At 42.4% G+C, this 19388-nt stretch overlaps 1 protein-coding gene across 5 annotated transcripts in view; it reads left to right on the top strand.

The window, feature by feature from the left end:
- Positions 1-1219: 1219 nt before the first annotated feature.
- grik5 (glutamate receptor, ionotropic, kainate 5) overlaps positions 1220-19388 on the top strand; it is a 192843-nt gene continuing 174674 nt past the window's right edge. For 3 of the 5 annotated variants that reach the window (XM_054782523.1, XM_054782528.1, XM_054782529.1), the window contains exons 1-2: positions 13655-13994; positions 14101-14232. The gene's annotated coding sequence lies outside the window, so the exon portion shown is untranslated. Of the gene's footprint in view, positions 1250-13654; positions 13995-14100; positions 14233-19388 lie in introns of those variants that run through there. The other 2 variants (XM_054782530.1, XM_054782527.1) reach the window with 2 other exon arrangements.

Below are 19388 nucleotides of genomic sequence, written 5' to 3'. Positions count from 1 at the left end.
TTTGATTATCCAGGAATAAACCAGGAATTTTTATTCCGATGACATTCCGACTAATTCCGCCTTTAGTGTGACTAAGGTTAAAATGATCAAATTTAAAGTCTGTAGCTGACTGACGGGTATTTTTTTTAAAGTGATGGCCTCATGCATGGGGGCCATTTTGCATAATTGGGTCCTCTAACCAAAATGTACTATTGTATGCCCTTTATCCTGGTTTTGTACACTGTCGGTGACAGCACAGACATACTAAAGTACAGTAAATGTGTCGGAGCTGAGAGTAGTATAAACTGCATGCATGCATATGTGCCTCACTGCTAAAATATTCATGGCAATCTAGGCTATAGAAACTGGTGATAGGAAGAAAAAACGTCTGTTATCTTCAAATACAGCCAATTGAAACGGACTGTTATCCAGATTAATGGCCTGGAATGACCATCAGATTAACAACTGCATGGATTTTTTTTTTACCAGTAGGGTGCCGAAAAAAGTGCATACAGCAGCTGTAACACCCCCACCCCTCCTTGCATCCCTTGATATTCACTTGATATCATGAACACTAAAAATACCCAAAGTGACCCTCAGGAGAGAACGTGTAATGTTCAGCTCTCTCAGCAGTAAACAAGCTGACATCACAATATCCCGTGCAGGTGAAGGACAACACAACAAACGCTCCTTGTTCCAGGTTGCACCACCTGCTCTGCTGCAACACCGGATGAAGCAGCCATGCAGCAAGTGAGCATAAGGATGGAACATTTCTGCATACTGTCACAAAACCATTATCCATACAAGACATGTACATTACACAAAATAAAACCAAACTGACAAAAAATAAGTAACATTTCTGGGAATGTTTTGGAAATAAATATATTTTTTTTAAAACTGGATTTCAGGAAAGAGGGCGAGAGGAAAAAAAAATTCAGTTACAGTGTTCCCTTGCTTTAACGTGGTTCACCTTTTCGTATTCACTGTTGGGCAGATATTTTTGGTGCCTTTTTTTTTTTTTTTTTTTTTACAGCTATGAAAGCTGTTACAGGCCGAGCCTGGCACTTTAAGAAGAATTGCATTGTGGGAAGTTGAGTGTCTCTTTCCTCTCGCTCTATCTGCACCGCCCATTGTTTTCTGCATCCCGATTGGCTGTAGACCATTGTCAATCAATGCCTTGTTTCCCGTGTCATTGCTAGCTTGCTTGCTTGCTAGCTAGCAATGGATTCTTCGTTCGAAGGAGGAGGCCTACAACAGGAGTGGAATACGTGTGAGTGAGTTAATTTCTTGTGTCCGACCTGTAGGTTGATCATTAAAATTCAAACGAAGGTTTGAACTTTTTTGAGAGTGTTTAAAGGAGAGAAATGTGAGAAGATGTTATTGCCTGTCTGACAAAAGTGTATAAAGTATATGGCGAGGGGTTTTACAGCCTTAAAACATATATAGTAATTCTAAAAAAATTAAGGTGGCTACTTCGCAGACTTCGCTCAGTGCGGGCTATTTTGGGAACCTATCACTCTCTCTGTGTTCATACACCCCAGTTTTGATATGATGTGGATTTCGGCCTCAGTTTTCGTACACTCTCCCGGTTTTAGTACAGTATTGCACTTATGCGTTTGCTTTGTACTGCAACGTTCCACAAAATCAAGTCCAAAACAATCATCCCAAGCAAAGCACCGCATGCGTTGCTGACTCACTGTTAGTGCATTTTTTATTGAGTGTAACGACTAAATAACCTGCCATGGGGCCAAAGAAGGTTGCGATTGTCAGCAATGTGATCAACAAGGTGAGAAACACTATTGAATTGATCTTGCCAGGATGTACGGGAAGTCCGCATCAATAAGTTGCATCCATTTGTTATGTACAATTTTTTTCACATTGTTTTCATCATGTAAAACTATAATTATTCTCTATAAGATGTATTTTTGTTAATATTTTTGTGTGTCTGAAACAGATTAAGTGGATTTACATTTTTTTTTATTGGAAACATTGCCCAGGTTTTTGTACATTTTAGTTTACGTGGGACCTTTTGGGACAAATTAGTGATGAAAAATGAGGTTCCATTGTAGTTTGTTTTATACAAACAAAAATATGTAGAAAAAGAAGCAAAAAAAAAGTATACATTTCATTTTTTTAATACAATTAACAGGACAATAACAGAAGACAATAAATATTCAATTCAAATGTAACAAAAAAAATCAATATTTTTAATTGTAATGTTTTTATCAATGAGGCACCATCTAAGAATAAGCTCCAATATAAGCTATCAAGAAAAAAAATACAAACAGGTGAATAATGACCTTATAAACCATTTATATATCATTAATACTTATGTTTTCAGCAGTAAGTGGACACACTATTTTGCAGCTGCCATTTATAGCCAATCTATTCTAAATGTAATAACCTGAGGTCATAAAGAGAAACGATATCATTAATTAATAACAAGCAAGTGGGTTAGGCGATATAAATCACTATGAGCTCACTATTTGGCAAGCTGGAGGTCATTTTTGCTCTTCCTGTTTTACTTTATTAGATAATCTAATTCTGAGTTTGTTTGAAAATGACCTGTCTGTCATTTCAGTACTGTAGCTTTTTGATGTTCCTCCCTCCATCCTCGCCCCATGCCTTGAGGATGTTTTCCTTCCAGGAATCCTTGATGAGAAGAATTTCTCCTTGGATAACATGAGAGAAAATAACAAAAGTCATACCATTAAATCTTGAGAGTGAGGCTTATTGAATGCAGCATGTGTACTGCTACTATTGATTTTTTGGGAAGGATGTGCGCTATGAGCATGTGCTGCAAATGCATCGTGTAGGTACAGTCAGTGATAGTCTATCATCAAGCAGCACATCCATAATTACTCACTTTTTTTTTAAATGTGTGCATGTACTAAATGTCCTAAACCCTTAATACAGTGCATTCATTACTGCTGTATATTTGCGGGTGGTGCCGCAAGACCGGCCTTGGTAGTTATCGCAAGACCACCGGTTCGATCCCCATCTCCTCCTGCGGCCACACATGTCCTTCTAGAAAGGAGCTGCTTATGATTATCCGTACCATTATCGCACAGCAGTAAAACCTGCAATAGATTTAACAATGTAAACAACACACACGGGCACAGGAGGAGGGAAAATACAATAAATCATGTTGCGGTCGATGTTGGGTGTATGCTACACTGAACAATATGTCCCTGTGAGAAAAATTAGCCAGCTTTTTATTAGCGGGGAACAACCTTATTCATCCTAGATTGCGTATAAGGGGAGCATTTTCACACCCCATCAGAGGGCACAATATGTCTTTTTACTTTTTTCTTTCACACAGAGAACTGGCAAAATTGCAGCATTACAGCCATAACAAAAGATGCTGCATTTATTCCTACCTTTGCCTTCTACACAGCAAAATGGGACATTGGTGCGATTGGGTGTGCAATCAGATAATTAGATTCGAGTGTCGGGCGTGAAATCTGACATCTTGGTTCTGGCACTGCGGATTATCCTTACTCACAGGTTGTAGTCAGCCTTTGATACCGACGCCAAAGCCGGATATTTGCCTGGTCATCTTTTCTACAGGTTGTCTTCACTTGTTTTATCAAACAAATTAACCCCATTGTTTTTGCTCACCTTCAAACCAGGACCCTTTCATGCAGCATTTTCTTGTTTTTTTTCTTGTGTGGATGTTCTGTAGACTGTAAGCGGTACCAAGACTGGATGGTTGGACGACATTTACTGGCAATTTTTCCCATTTAGAGATGAACAGAAGCGGCATACCACCTGTGTAAAAGGATATTTTCGGTATTGTATTTTGTGTTGAAAGTAATTCTTGCTTGGCCATCACGCCAGGCGCTGTCATCATCACGCATTGTATTGTACGCATTATGCTGTATGAAAGCATGCACAGTTGAGGCAGTATCCCACCCTTGCTGGATTCTGTGTAAAGAGCAAACGCTGCTTTCTGAGGTGATATTAGAAATGAAAAGGTCTCTTTGAAAGGGAAGCACGGAAAGTACCCAACACTCTCGCCCTAAATGTTGGTGGTGCATGACCACTAAGTACAGTATCTGATTGTGAGATGCTGTGTTGCTGTGTGAAACGGCACACAGTTACAACAATATCTTTTCAGCCTCTGATCTGCCAATTTAGCTGGATCTGTGTGTGATAGAGACTGCTGGTTAAAAGCTGTGTTTTAAAGCTCGTATCATCTCAAAATGGAGATACCAGATACACGTTTTAAAGCCCAAGACTCACTTCGCGTCTCGTGTCCTGTCGTGTGAGCTTACGTTTTGCACAATTTGCTGACGTCTTGGTCCAAGTAGGGAAGTTTTTTGTCCAACTTTAGAGCCTTATTTTTTTAATGTATGTAGCCAGATGTCGCCTCCCTGAGTGAAAGCGCTTACAGTTGCAGCAACGCCCCGCTTTGTTTGGTTCCGTGTAATAGACGCAGACGAATGAATGCGGGATCTTCTAATGCTGTAACTTTTGCAAAATTTGCTGACATCTCACACGATGGTGGTTCAACTCAAAGATTTTTGTGCAGTTTTAAAGGGGTGGGGCCTGTTTGTGTGTGAAAGTGCACACAGCTATGTTAGGGTTCTGTGTAAAAGACACGTGTTGGATCTCCATTTTTGTGGGAGAGGCTTAAGTCTTGCAAAATTTGCTGACATCTCATATGATGGTGGTTCAACTCAAAAGATTTTTGTGCAACTTCAGAGGGGGTGGGCGTGTCCCTGTGTGAAAGTGCACACAGTTACAGTAGCTTCTGTGTAAAAGGCACTGGTGAGTGAATGAATGAAAGCTTCTGTTAGGGCTCTGAGGTTGAAGTGAAGCCACACGCTGAGGTGCTGGTTTAAAGCTGCGTTAAACACTCCAAGTCCTCACAAGGGTATCATGCTACTTTAATATTTCCATTTTAAACAGCCTCAGTTAAGACCTGAGGGGGCAGGGAAAGAGAGCGTCTTTGCTTGCTCCAGTGGTGTATGCACCTGTCTCTTGACTCTACGAACATATACTACGTTATTAAAGTGGGACTGACCCATTCTCTTTGCTTTGTGTTCACATTATTCTAATTTATGGCCGGCGTGTGCGTCCTTTCCACCCTCCCCATTTTCCTCTCTCTCTCCATTTTAGAATCATCCTTCGCGCCTCTTGTCTGCTGAGGCGGTGCTACTTGCTCTGACTTTGACAAAGTAGTCCCGGCACGCATTCTCCATGTGCATGTGTGTGTGTGTGTGTGTGTGTGCGTGCGTGCAATGCTTGTAGCTCCTTGTTCTTTTGAGGTTGCAGCAGCTTTAGTTGAAAGTGTGCAAGTGTGTGTGTTAAGGTGTGTGCACACTGCAGCATCACCACTTCTACATCTGCTGCTTCTCATGTCATACAGTCCTCTGTTTTGTCCTCCATTAGCCTCGCTCCTTTCATCCCCTGCTCTCTCATTCACCTTGTTTTCCGTTGTGTGACCCACCCACCAACCCCGGCCCCCCTCCCTCCTCCAGCTTGTCTCCTCCCTCTCCTTACCCTCCCTCAGGTTTCCTCTCCCTCCCTCTCTCATTGATAGTGAAGCAGATGTGAGCAGAATGCTAAGGAGCTAATCATTATTCCAGCAACAAGAGTGTGGTGCTCGGCCTGAATGTCAATCCCCCCCGCTCCCCCCTTCCATCCTGTCTCCTTTCTGCGACGTCCCGCCATCCCTCCTGTGCTTTCCAAGGAATAGCTGTTTCCAAAATAGTGTGCTCTCCACACCATAGCCAGTGGAGCACACGTGTAATGCTTGAGTAAAGTTTATATGCTGCGCTTGTTCATTTGTGTGTGTGTGTGTGCGTGTGTGTGTGTGTGTGTGTGTGTGTGTGTGTGTGTGTGTGTGTGTGTGTGTGTGTGCGCCGTTATGTAAAAGCGCTCCACATCAATTTGTCAAGAGCAAAGTGGTGTGGGATGGAAGATGAGCGATAGACTGCTGCCGAATGCACATTTTGCCACAGGAGACGAGACTCGAGCAGGCAGCGGGCGGTGCGTTGCTACTACGTGTTTGAAAGTAAAGGGGGGGGGGGGGCAATTTTACCAGAGGTAGATTAGACGGGACTGGAGGGTGTGTGTCAGTGTGCAGGACATGGAGGCTCCACCTGACTTCTTGGAAACGGCAGCTGTGGAGAGGGGGTGATGGTGTGTGTGTGTGTGTGTGTGTGTGTGTGGGGCCCCCCCCCAATCCCCCATCCTGCTCCCTCTTCTTTTTGTAATGACCACAGAGGTGCTCGGAGCCTCTTTGAATTGCTCTATTGTTTGTATTATTATATATATATTGTTACGTGTGGCCGGTGCCAAAAGTACTGGATCCCAATAGCAGAGGCAAGACAGTCTGTGTGACTGTAAAATGTATGAACAACAAGTGTTCACAAGGTAGGGAAAGACCAGAAACACAAAAATACAAAGTACAACAGAAAACTACCCAGACCTAGTCGCGGAGAAGGAAAAAACTAGAACCAAAATGCATGGCAAACTGTCGGGTAAAAAACTGATGAACCAAAGGACGCTGCAGAGAACCAAGCAGGAATTAATTGCTAATGATAGCACAGAAGCATTGCAGGAGGTGGCCCGGCAGGGAGACAACAGGTACTCACAAAACGCAGAAAAAGTTTGACCAGAAGGTAGCAAAACACAGACGACTACAGTGCTGGGAGGAGCGGGTAGCATGAATGCAGTCCACAGTACAGCTTAAGAAGGCTTGATGAATAATTGCTCTCAGGTGTGTCAGGCCGCACGGTGGTCTAGTAGTTAGCATGTTCCCTTGCGTTCCAGACCTGAACCCAAACGAGCACCTGGTAATGGTAATGTTTTAATTCATTTTGAACATGCATACAAGCTACACTGGAGTACATCACATAGCACAAGTCACAGTTCCACATGTCCAAAAAGGAGTAGGAAGAAGGAAACCTATTTAATCGTACCACTCATCCGTTTCACATCAGTTGCAATACATTTGTTCACCTCCTGTATTCCAAATGTACTCTTTGCCAATTGTAAATACATAGGAAAGTGTTAAGGCAATGTAACAGTGTGGTGCAATGACAGTCAAGGTACTGTATGTACTTTCTGTGAAGAAATTATATAAGAGACTTAATGATAATGAATAGATAATAACTGATAAAAGGGTAAATAGTTGACAGATGCCTGCGGCGCATTAAGTGGAAGGAAGGAAGGTGGAGGAGGATTCCGGTAACAATCTGTGGAGCTCTGGTGAAGTCCATGCCCAAGAGGATTAAGGGCAGTGCGGGTTCATACACCAGTTCTGAAATATTAGCGTCTGGCTCCAGTATGTTCAATGACACGGAATTCGGTACGCACGTTAACTATGACAGGATGCACAAAAATCATCAAAGAACCTATGCTGCAAGAGTCATAGGTATCACATGCCATTTTCTTTGCAGGTGCCGTTTGTCACAGAGTTGAACCAACAAACTCCTCCTGAGTAAATCATTTGATCGCCACCACAATTGTTCAGCCATGTCTACTGCACGGGTGGGCGATGATAAATTGCCAAATGTGTGACTTTCTCCATAAAGTGTGCGTGGACCTTGATGGCAAAGTTTGCTGGTTCATCGTGAAACACTAAGGCCCCCACCCCCCACCCCCCACCCTCCGGGACGCATGTTGATCAGGTTACACGGAAATGATCAAAGAACCTATGCTGCAATACGCATAGACTAGTCAGCCATTTTGGTTTGCAGGTGTGCTATTTTTGTGATTTGAGCAATTTCTAGGCCCAAAGCCACCAAAATTGGGTTTTAATTTTGTATTCACGCTCGCACATGTAAAAAAAGTTGGCCTAAGGGAGCCTTTGGTGTGACTCGGCCATGGTCTAATCATCTCAAGGTTGAATAAGTGAGTCATAGGTGGCCCAGCTCTGTCACTTGCACATCATTGGATGAGACGCAAAGTGAAATAGATGGGGATGTGCTTGACTTTTTTTTGGCGGAGGGGGCTTTTTCCCCAGGCCTCTGTTCTGTATGTATACAGAGACAGAATGACAGTATCCCGCTTTCGGAGGCAGTATCAGAGCTGTAACAGATAGTTGCAGGATATTGTGTCGCTGTGTGAAAGCAAAACGGTTTGCTGGGTTTTGTGTAAAATTTTTTGCGGTTATTATTTGTGGATTCTGATGCTCGCCTGTTGCTAATTGAACTCACCAAACTGATTAAACAAAAGAAAACAAACACAACATGATCCAATGTAGCATGCTGACCTGAATACCTGGAAAGAAGAAAAATGGCTATTTCTGTTGTAATCCACAGTATTGTTGTATTTATCTGAATATAAGACCCCCCCTCCTCTTCAAGACACGTAAAGTTGATATTTTTGTAACATCATTACCCATTGAAAGAACAACTGGCCGATGACAATAAAAATTATATTATATTTTGTAGCTACTTTATTGATCACCACTATCTTAAAGGAAAACTGCACTTTTTAAAAATTTTGCCCATCATCCACAATCCTTAGGTGACGCATGAACACACGTCTTTCTCTTTTCTGTGCGTTGTAAATGTTGATGCTGCTAACACAAGGCAGCTAATAATGTAATAGAATTCACCTATTCCGCCTATAAAGCCCTCTATTAAAACACCTCTGAAAACTCTGCAACGTTTTTTTTTGTTTTATGTCCATGCTGTGAACATGTAGTAACACATTTATGATAACATGGAATACTTATGGTATTTTGCCGTATTTTGGCCCTTTTAAGCATTACCAGAACTTTCGTCCTGGGCGCATTGATTTCACATAGCCCATACCAACAAACGCTACTTCTGTCAACAACAGCAACACAGAGAGAGCTACCACTAATCATGGCAGACTTTGTGAGAGCTGACTCCCCCCAGGCAGAGAATAATATTGCTGGGTGCTAGGGAGATCCCGCTATAGTGAAACACTGAAGACATTGTCAGAGCGTTAGCATGTAGCACTAATGCTGAACGTTTTGTTGACAAAACCATAATGAAACAGTCACGTATATTGTACGCTTTCACTGGGGTGCCGACTGATGGGATGGCTGTATCTTTCAGGACAAGACTTGTGCTCCCCGTTGAACTGGTAAATTCAATTCAAGCTCACAGGCGATGCAGCAACTCATTAGCTTACATTTACCTCTCAGTAGTGATGTGCGAATCAATACTGAAACATCGATACTTCCTATACCAGCTCTTCATGCTCTAAAATCAACACTCAAATTAAAATATTGAAACTTTTGATACTTCAGTCATTTAAGGTGATGTTTGGTGACCGATCATGAACGGAGCTATATGTGAATTGTGAATAAAGTTTTAATTCTTATTGTAGTTCTTAATTATTTATTGTAATGGTTTTAGGAATTTGCTTGTTTTCTAATTTTACAGTACAATTATCACACGGCCGCACGGTGCCCTCGTGGTTAGTATGTTGGCCACACAGTCAGGAGATCTGGAAGATTTGGGTTCAAACCTCCGTTGGGCATCTCTGTGTCATACTCTCTGTGTGTGTGTGTGGTTTTCTCCGGGTACTCCGCCTTCCTCCCACATTGCAAGAACATAGGTTATTTGGCGCCTCTAAATTGTCCATAGTTATGAATGTGATTTGTGTATATGTGCCCTGTGATTGGCTGGCAACCAGTCCAGGGTGTACCCAGCCTCTCGCCCAAAAGTCAGCTGGGATAGGCTCCAGGTTTACCCCAACACCCAAATGAGGATTTTTTAATATGATTTTGTCCTGTTTTTTTCAGTTGTTGTATATTAGCTTGGCTGTATTGTAAAACACATGGCTACCTCAATATACTCCAGGGTTTCAAATAAATTCAAAAATTACGTAATTATGAATGTATTTCAATTAAAAATGTATTTAATTAATACATTCATTAAATGTCTTTATGATCTGATATGAAATACACTACTTTTTAAAATTTACCAGACACATTGAATGAATTTGCACAAAGTATTGATATCAGATCGGTATCGCCGATACCAGCTTGATTTTTACTCAGTATCGGATCAGTGTTATCACTACGTCTTGCTAGTGGCATGAGGCGTTGTGAGCGAGGCACTGTGAGCATGATGCTATGTCACTACGCCAGAAAAGTAGTTCTTTGGTGTTAGCGCCTACAATAACAAAGTTGCTGTAGCTTGGTTAATATGCCGATCCCGTTATGTAAATGGAACATTGTTGGGGTTTTTGGGAGTTTTTTTAAGAGGGCTTTATTGGCAGAATAGGTGCCTCCCATTATGTGCATTGTTAGCTGCCTCGTGCTAGCTGTTTTTCTCTCCTCAGAACGCACAGAAAAGGGAAAGACGTGTGTGTATGTCTCACATAAGGATTGTGGATGATGGGCAAAATAAAAAAAAGTGCAGTTTTCCTTTAAATTTAGCATCATTACTGTTTACTAACTAACTAACTAACTACCAAACCCTTTCCAGCAGGTCTCTGTGTGGCAGGTGCATCTCTCAAGGTGACTGTGTGTGAGTGACGGGAAGAAAAACTCACTTTGAGAGAAGTTTGCTGCCACCTGTTGTTTTTCCATGTATAGCTTTGTAGACCAATCAGTGTTGTTTGTTTTCCACCTCAACATTCATTTTAACATAGAAGAAGGCGGACCATTGTTTGTTGACCAATCAGCAGAGAGCTGTGTATTTAGCTCCACCCTCCACATGTGTACATGTGTACCAATGAAAGGTTACTAAACAGAGGTTTGCTTGGATTTTTTGGGAGCGGAAATACAATGAACTGTGCACCAAAATGAGGCTTGCATCAAAAGGGCATGATTGCGCTGCTGTGTCATATAACCTGCAGAGGCAAGTGAACATTTTAGACGGATTTATGCGCCAGAAGCTGCTCTTTATTCTCATTTTATGATTGGAAAAAGGCTGCCTGTCACCTTACTGCCCCTTTAAAATACTACTGTAAGGCCACACAATGTTGTCACTAGCAATTAAAGAGCCACCTTGTGATCTGAGTGACAAAATCAATGATGCAACACGGTGTGGTGAGTAACACCCGCAGAGAACGTGAAACGCTGCAGGAGCCTCCCGTGGGGGAGGTTGGTGGGGGTTAAGAGAAAAAGATCTGTATAGAAAGGCTACTCGGAGCACGAGCGAGCGCACGGCCGGGGCCAACATTCTCGTCTTGTTAGAGGCGATGAGACAGCGTGGCGTGATAGAAGTTTGGCCGGCGACATCTGATAGCGGCCTCTCTGGAGACCGCTGTCTGCTCGCCACAGCGGCGGTGGTGTTGTTGCTTTGTGTGACTGAGCGTTATAAATAGTGAGGAGGACGTCAGCTCCTTTCAAGGAAGTCCCACGCGACGTGTCGGCCGGCTTAGAGGAGATGAGATGACTTTTTAGTAAAGCGTGTGCCCAGCATGGAGGTCTACATACTTGTTCCTAGCATGTGGTTATCTCGACAAACATGCTTCCTATCCTTTTGGGGTCTGTTCCCACTTGGGCGTTTTTCCTTGCCTCTGTCACCAAAGTGCTTGCTCACGTTGGTTTTATTTCATGTTTGAGGAGTGTTTAAGGTGCCTTAAAGGTCTCATATTATAGTATTTTTTAACCAATTTAAAGAAGAGGTCCCAAAATAGTGTACAGTATTGGAAGTGTGATGTCCAAAAACTAGCTGGAAATTTAGACAATTTAAAAGTCTTACTGGGAACACGCCGTTTTGTGTGTCTGTAGCTTTAATGCTAATGAGCTGTGTTTGTCCACATGTGTCTCCGACAGACTGCGTGGCTCCAAGAAGTGCTATTGTGTACTTTGTGCATGTTTTACATATACTGGTGGTCTTCAGGTTACGTATCAGTTCTGTTTCCATCCTGTGATGTTAGTCGAGTTTGGTTGAAATCGAATCATATCTAAATTAACTCAAAAGCCAGAACACATGAATGACATAAAGTACAAAAATATAATAGAAAATACAAGACTATAAAATGGTAATAAGTACAGCAGAACCTCAGTTTGCGTACACCCCGGTTTGCATGTTTTTCTGTTAAAGTAAAATTTTACGGCAAAATTTTGCCTCGGTTTGAGTACAGTCTCCGGTTAATGTACAATATGGCGCGCGTCCTGCCTGAGTCCAACTCTGTTCGAAATGTTTTTTTATCCCAACACGTCCTTCTTAGCAGCCTATTAGCTTGCTAATACATGGAAACAGGAACCGGAAGTCAGCTCTGTCACCCGTCTATGATATCATCAGCATACAAGTTATGCCACAAGTCTCAAAAATGTTAACACAAAACACGATTTTATAGTTTTCCAATTATAGTTTTACATGCATAAAATGATTCTAAATTTATATAAATGACAAATGAAAGGAATAGATGAACATTTCAGGTTACGTTTACTTTCATTGTTATTTCTTGAATTCAATAGAGTTTCTCACCTTCTTTGTAAAAATGCTGGCACTTACAAGTTTCTTTGCCTCCATTTTGGGTTATTTTGCAGCTGCGATAAAAAGAAAATCAGAGACCTGAGGTGAGAAACACTAATGAATTCAAGAAATACATAACTCATAGAAAAACACAAAGGTGGTGTCTGTGTTGATCTCGCTGCCACACTGTGTCTTTGTCAACAATCATGTCTTCGTTGACGAAAACCTAAAGTGTTCATTTATCCCTTTCATTCATCATTCATTTGTATTTTTATGCATTCCACATTGTTTTGTGCATGTGAACCTGTAAAGTCCTGTTTTGTGTTAACATTTTTGGCATTCTGGAACGTACCGTAAATTCCGGTGTATTCGTCATATCATACAGCCAGTAGCAAGGGTGCAACCAGGAATTCTGGGCCCCATGAAAAAAAAACTCATCCAGGCTGTTTGGTAGAGAGAGAGGAGGAAAACAAACATGAATGCGCACGTCAATAGACGCCGGCAAAATTACCGAGTTCATTTCAATTGGTCGTGTGGTTAATTGATTTATTGATTATTGTGACAGGCCCACACCACGTAAGACGTAACATTAAGAGTGGGACAGGAGTACACAGTCTTTATATCACTAGCATAGCTATGTGCGCTAAAGTGCTAACATTACACTCACAGCAACGTCATGCTAGGTTAGCCTATTCACTGAAGAAAAACTACACGATCAAACTTACATCTCCCACGTTGGTAGCTGACTGACGCATAGTTGACTTTATTTTAAGATGTGTAGCAGATTTTTCTCACATTTGGTGTCTAGGGACACATATTACTGGTTAAAAGTACCCTTTGCATAATAGTGGACCTTGAAGACAACCATATATAAATAACTTTGATTTGTAAAAGGAGTACTTTTTTGTCTCAGATCCTACTAAAATCTCCAGAAACCGGCTTATGTGTGTGTGTGTGTGTGTGTGTGTGTGTGTGTGTGTGTGTGTGTGTGTGTGTGTATGCGAGATCTTCAGTGAGAAATGTGTGCGAGGCGTGATGGTGTGATAACGTTTATCACGCCGAGCATGCAGCCATGTCAAACTCTGTCTCTGTGTAGTTTACTCAGACGGGGGGTGTGGAACACATGCACATGCAAGTGTGTTTTTCTCCGCCTCATGACCATTTCTTTGTTTTTGTGCCTTTCTTCTTCTTTCAAAGGCTTATCGCACAGACTTGACAGAGAAGAAGAGCGGGTGGGGGGCAGTTGATATTCATCTTTGAGAAAAATACCTTAGAGCGAGAGAGAGAGAGAGAGCGGCAGTGGGTGGGGGGAGTGTGCGGAGAGAGAGATGATTAGATTGGAGAGAGAGAGAGAGAGAGAGAGAGAGAGAGGAGGAGAGAGGCGGCGAAGTGAATGCAGCTGAATCACAGGGAAAAGTCCACCAGGTGGATGCATGGATGCATGGATTGATGTATGGATGCATGGATGGATGGATAGATGCCAGCCGGATCAACACATGGATACGCTGAATGTTGGCAGTGCGTACAAGCGAGAAACCCAGGAGTCGTTTGCCCTCGCATCAGCATCTCCTATGAGAGAGCCGCAGTGAAAAAAAACAGCTCACAAGTTATTCCTCGTCAAAAAGCAGACAGAGGGAATTCAAACTGGTGAGTACTGACAGTCAGTGAATGCATTGCGGTCATGTCACTTACATTGACATGAGAACTACTCCAGGCTTGATGTTGTGTGTGTGTGTGTGTGTTTCCTCCACAGCTGAGTGTGTGTCCATATAGCGAGCGCATTGGTATTCAGCCCAGGGAGCTCCACGATCTCACTGCGCCTTTCCCCAGAATGGGATCACAGAGCGGCGATTGTGCGAGCCAGTGGAGAGCCCCCCTCAAATGGGTGAGTGTCCGTCCTCTTTCTCCTCTCCTTCTTCTTCTCATCTTTCTCCTCCTAATTCCTCCTCCTCTTCAGTCTGCTCCCTCTGTCCGGAGATTTTTTCTCTCTCCCTCATAGCGTCAACCGGTGTCTTTCCTTCTGCCTCACCCACTCCTCCCCCCCACCTGTTTGCCTCCACCCCTCCTTATTTGCTCTCCTCCATCTTCATGTTTTCTCCTCATCAAGCATCCATCCTTCCTTCTGTCCTTTCCTCATCAAGCATCCATCCTTCCCTTCTCTTCTTTAGAAACACCGCTATGTTCGTCTATTCAACCAGTGTCCCTCTGTATCCTAATGTCCTCTCCTTATCCAGCATCATCCCTCCATATGTCCTCCTCTCATCCATTTTTATGTATGTCTCCTCAGCTAGCATCCATCCTTTCCTGTCTTCTGTTCAGGCCCAGTGTCCTCCTCCCCTCTGGCCCTAAACCTGTGTCCATCCCCCTTTGTGTCGTATGTCCTGTCCTCATCTTCGCTTCTGTCCTTTTCTGTAATCAGCACCCATGCCTCCATTTTTCTTCTTCTCTTCCACCCTGTATATCTCTTCAACCTGTATCTGTCCTTTCCAATGTCCTCTCCTCCTTCAGCATCTATCCACCCTTTTCTGCATCTAGCATCCATCCCTTCATATGTCCTCTGTTCAGTTCCTATGCCCTCTCCTTAGCCGACATCCATCCCTCCACATGACCATCTAGCCCTGTGTATGTCTCTCAAACCAGTCCTCAATCGCATCCTTGTATGTGTCTTCAACCAGTGTCCATCCTTTCTTTTGCTCTCCTCCTTCAGCATCCTAGCCTCCTTAGTCCCCCCCCCACATATCTTTTCTGTATCCACCATGCATCCCACGTGTCCTCTTCTCATCCAGGCCTACATATATTTCTCCAAGCAGTGTCAGTCCTTCCCTATGTCCTCTGTTCAATCCTAATGTTTTCATCCAGCCTCTATTCCAGTCCCTCATTATGTCTTTTCACTGCTTCTGTCTTCCGTCCTCTCTTGGTCTGTCCCCATGTCGTATGTCTCCGCTTCCTTCCTCCATCCTCTTCTTGTTCTTCAGTCTCTTCAAGCAGCGTCCATCTCTCCTTCCTTCTGTCCTCTGTTCCTTGTGTCCTCTTCCAGCATCATTCTCTCCATTTACTGCCCATGTCAGTATGGAAGCAGGCTTGTCCCAGATTTTCGTGGGACGTCTCACTTCAATTGTCTCTCCCACCTCCAACCCTACCAATCTTGCCTCGTCACACCCCCCCCCCCCCCCACTCGCTTTCTTGCATCTGCCTCTCTCTCTCTCTCTCTCTCTCTCTGCACATTCAAACAGAATTCAGATGTTTCAATCTCTTTTCTGACGTTGCCAATGAATGAATGAATGAATGACTCTGTGTGCGTGTGTGTGTGTGTGTGTGTGTCAAAGGCATTCTATTTCTGAGTAGCTGCCAATCATTTTGATTCTCTTTCATGTGTGTGTGTGTGTGTGTGTGTGTATGAGAGACAATGCAAAGAGTGCAGAGGTGTGTGTTGAGTATCAGCCTGTGGGATTAGAAGATCAATGTGTTTAACAGCCTCAGGCATGACAGCTGCGACACATATGTATACACAGACAGACACACACACACACACACACACACACACACCTGCCTTTTTTTCCCTGCATATCTTGCTGACTTACCTTCTGCACACCAATTCACGCCCACCTACATGCCTTCACACCTGTGACTCAATGGCGCGTTCATGGGGGCAACAATGACACTGAAGCACGTTTTCAGCTCAAGACCGAAATGTGGTTCCTCCCTGGGATGTTCACTCATTGAAAAACATCATGTATTGACATGTAACGCACATAAACTAATGAAAAACAACATGATAGGCATGGATTTATTCCAACAAAAGCCGCTTGCTGTATACAGTCAGTCGTCCCTCGCTACATCGCGGTTCGAACATCGCTTCCTCATTCTATCACAGTTTTTCAAAAATGTATTAATTCATGATCGCTGTTTCGTGGTTGACTATGGCTCATTATTAGTAAAAAAATATTGAAAGACAAGTTATATGTTATGTTCTGGTCACTAGGCGTCTGTAATGTTACACTGATGAGGCATTAACACACACGTTACATTACCTTCACACTGCATGGAGTCAGCAATGGCCTGTCCGCCATGACACAGTGAAAAAAAGTTATCCTCCCATTTCGTGTGGAAGTGGTAAGTTTTTTGGCTTCGTACTTTGTCCTACTTCCCCACTCCATTTGAAACCCTTTCTTCAGTTTAGAATACATCTATTGGAGGCTTGGTAGCTTGGTAGAATGCTATGCTATGAGCAGCGGCAGTCTCTTGTGTCTCTGCAGTGATAACCCTTTGCCTGCGCATTACAGTTGCACATTGTAGTGTAAACAAAAAATAATAGGAGTGTAAAGCTGACTATAATGTTAAAATTTTAATTTTTTTAATTTTTAGTATTTAGAAAGTCATAAACAGCTTTTCTATGCTCTAAATACTAATATATTTCATTTATTGATATTGAATCCTTCTTTGCGAAAATTCATTTATCACGGCCGTGTCTGGATCCAATTAACCACGATAAACGAGGGAGGTATAGTCATGCGAAATAAGTGTAAATTGTCAATGACATTTGTAGTCAAAATGCATAGGAGCACACACTAGCATACATGTAATACAGATACCATCAAAGTTTCAGAATCATTAGACAAATGGACAATGTGCTTTTCAAGCCGCTAAACGTGTGAACCAAATTTTGTGGCGATTCAGCTAAACACCCTTAAGTTACAGTGAGCGTTTTATAGAGCTGTGTGAGAAATTTCAAGGCAACCTAACTCACGGGGAATACAATTTTGGGGTTCAACAAGAGCGCCACCGTGTGTCGCATTTGTCAGAAAAATAATAGCACCGGCAACACAGTATGGGTGCATGTTTTGACAAATTTTCATCTCATTGTGTGCAGCGGCTCAGGAACAGAACATGCATCAAAAGGCCCTTTTCCATATATGATCAATAAAATAGCTAATATACAGAATGAATAACCCATTTTGGATCGCGACCCTGAGTTTAACGTCTCATATGAGGATACGCGTATAACTGCAGGGTCACGTATGTACGCATAGCAGTATTGGTCGGAGCGCGTACATTCACATCGATGTTTCATTCTAAATGGACCATCCCCTTTACTGGTGTGGGAAAAACACACACTAAATGCTGCCCTGAAATAGATGATGTCGTCAGAGTATGCAGTGGATCTAGGTTCTGTTCTAGATTTGAGCTCAGGGTGCCTTTGTTGCCTCAGGATTGCTGCTAGACATTCAACAAGTGCAAACTGTTGCATAGTAACAGAGTGGAAAGGCAACCTGTTGAGGAGCTGAAGATTTGACATCCGAGGGCTAATTTTAGATATAAAAAGCTGTATGAATAAACCAAAAAAAAAGAAAAGAAAGAAAAAATGACAGCGGCAGCAGCCAAGTCTGTACAGGCTGAGGCCCGCGGTGGTTTCGCCATCTGTCATCGGAACTCGTACCTGTCAGTCTCCATGTCTTGGCACCTGTTAAAAGGGACACATGATTGTGACAAACACTAATAAGTGGGAGCGAAAATAATGATGAAAATAAATGGGATTAATCACGGTACATTACAAAGGTAATCATTTTTCACTGGATATTTAAAATAGGACATGTCAAGTATATCGTCTCCTGTGTCACGATTAAAAAACGCACATTCAATTTGATGCCAGGAAGACGATATTCATTTGTGTTTACATTTATTAATCTAGAATTGTCGTGTTTATTTGTCAATCCTCCATAGTTGTTAGCTAGCTGACTACTTTCTGGTTTATGGCCAGTGATCTTCGGAATAAACGGAAGCTCCCATTTGGGAGGGTTTGTATTTTTTTTTTTGTGTATTTTTTTTACTTAAACGGCAAGCGAGAAGGTAAAGAAAATAAATTCCATCAACACAAATGGAAATTGCATTAGCATTCGATTGTTATCTTGCAGACTGTTCTTGTTTATGGACGTGACCGTGCTATTTTTTGCATTCTAGGGCTAGAGACAAAGTTTTTTTGGACTGAAATGACAAAAAGAATGGAAAAACCTGAGGGAACTGAAAGAGGATGTGGTGGGGTCAAGCCTTTTTTTTTTCAAAATGAGATGATAAGTTAGAAGTGAGGGAACTGCAGAGCTTGAAGGGTGTAAAGGAGTCAGAGGGTGTGGGTCGGGTGGGGGCGAGAGTGACAAGGGCATAGCAGACAGGCCGACAATGACGAGGAGTGGAGTTTTAGAATATACGTAGGTCGAAGGGACTGTACTATTTGTTTTTTTTTTTTACTCTAGAGCCTAGGTTCCCAAAGTGGGGTGTGCGTACTCTCAGGGGTTCACCAATAGTCAAAGGGGCTACGCATTAAGAGTGTTTCATCTTGAAGATTTCATTTATATTGGTGTTCGCCGCACGGCGCAGCGGTCAAAGCCTGTCACTGTGAGTGAGGATTTCCCCGAAACGAGTCTTTATCATAGGTTGTATGTATTTTTGTACTTTGGACACTGCTTTATCATGATTGTTAAACTTTTCCCTTCAATTTGACATGAAATTAATATGCAGAACTTAAACCATAGCCATTGTGAGTGGACAAAACAAAGTGAAGCTCAACTTCAACACATTCAAACGGAAGGAGGCCAACATCAAACTGGAATAAAAGATATGTAGGATGATTACCGGTACTTATTTATTAGCTCTCATTTACAACTTTATCAAAATGTGACCAGGCTAAATACCCATTTTTGACCTGGAATTACTATAAAATTTATTAACCAGTTCATTATGCTCAATATTTCAAGTTTCAAAAAGCTTTATGTTTTCTAAGTGTGCAGGAGGAGGGGTTACATGGCTTCACGGCGCTCCCTCGGTTTGTGTTTGTTTGTTAGCTAGCAGTCAACTTCCTGGTTCGTGGCCAATGACATAAGATGTTAGGAATAAACACATTCTACCATTTGCGTCCAAAGGTGAGAGAAATCCAAGTGAAATCCAACACAAGTGAAAATATTATGGCTTCATTCGTGTCTGCCTGACCGTTCTAGTAGCGAGCAGACTTCTTTTTGTTTTTTTTTCCGAAAGCTAGTCAACGCTAAT

The sequence above is a fragment of the Dunckerocampus dactyliophorus genome, chromosome 7 (genome assembly GCF_027744805.1).
Source record: "Dunckerocampus dactyliophorus isolate RoL2022-P2 chromosome 7, RoL_Ddac_1.1, whole genome shotgun sequence".
Taxonomy (NCBI): Eukaryota; Metazoa; Chordata; class Actinopteri; order Syngnathiformes; family Syngnathidae; genus Dunckerocampus; species Dunckerocampus dactyliophorus.
The sequence above is the reverse complement of the archived record's forward strand: the minus strand, read 5'-3'. Positions and strand labels throughout refer to the sequence as shown.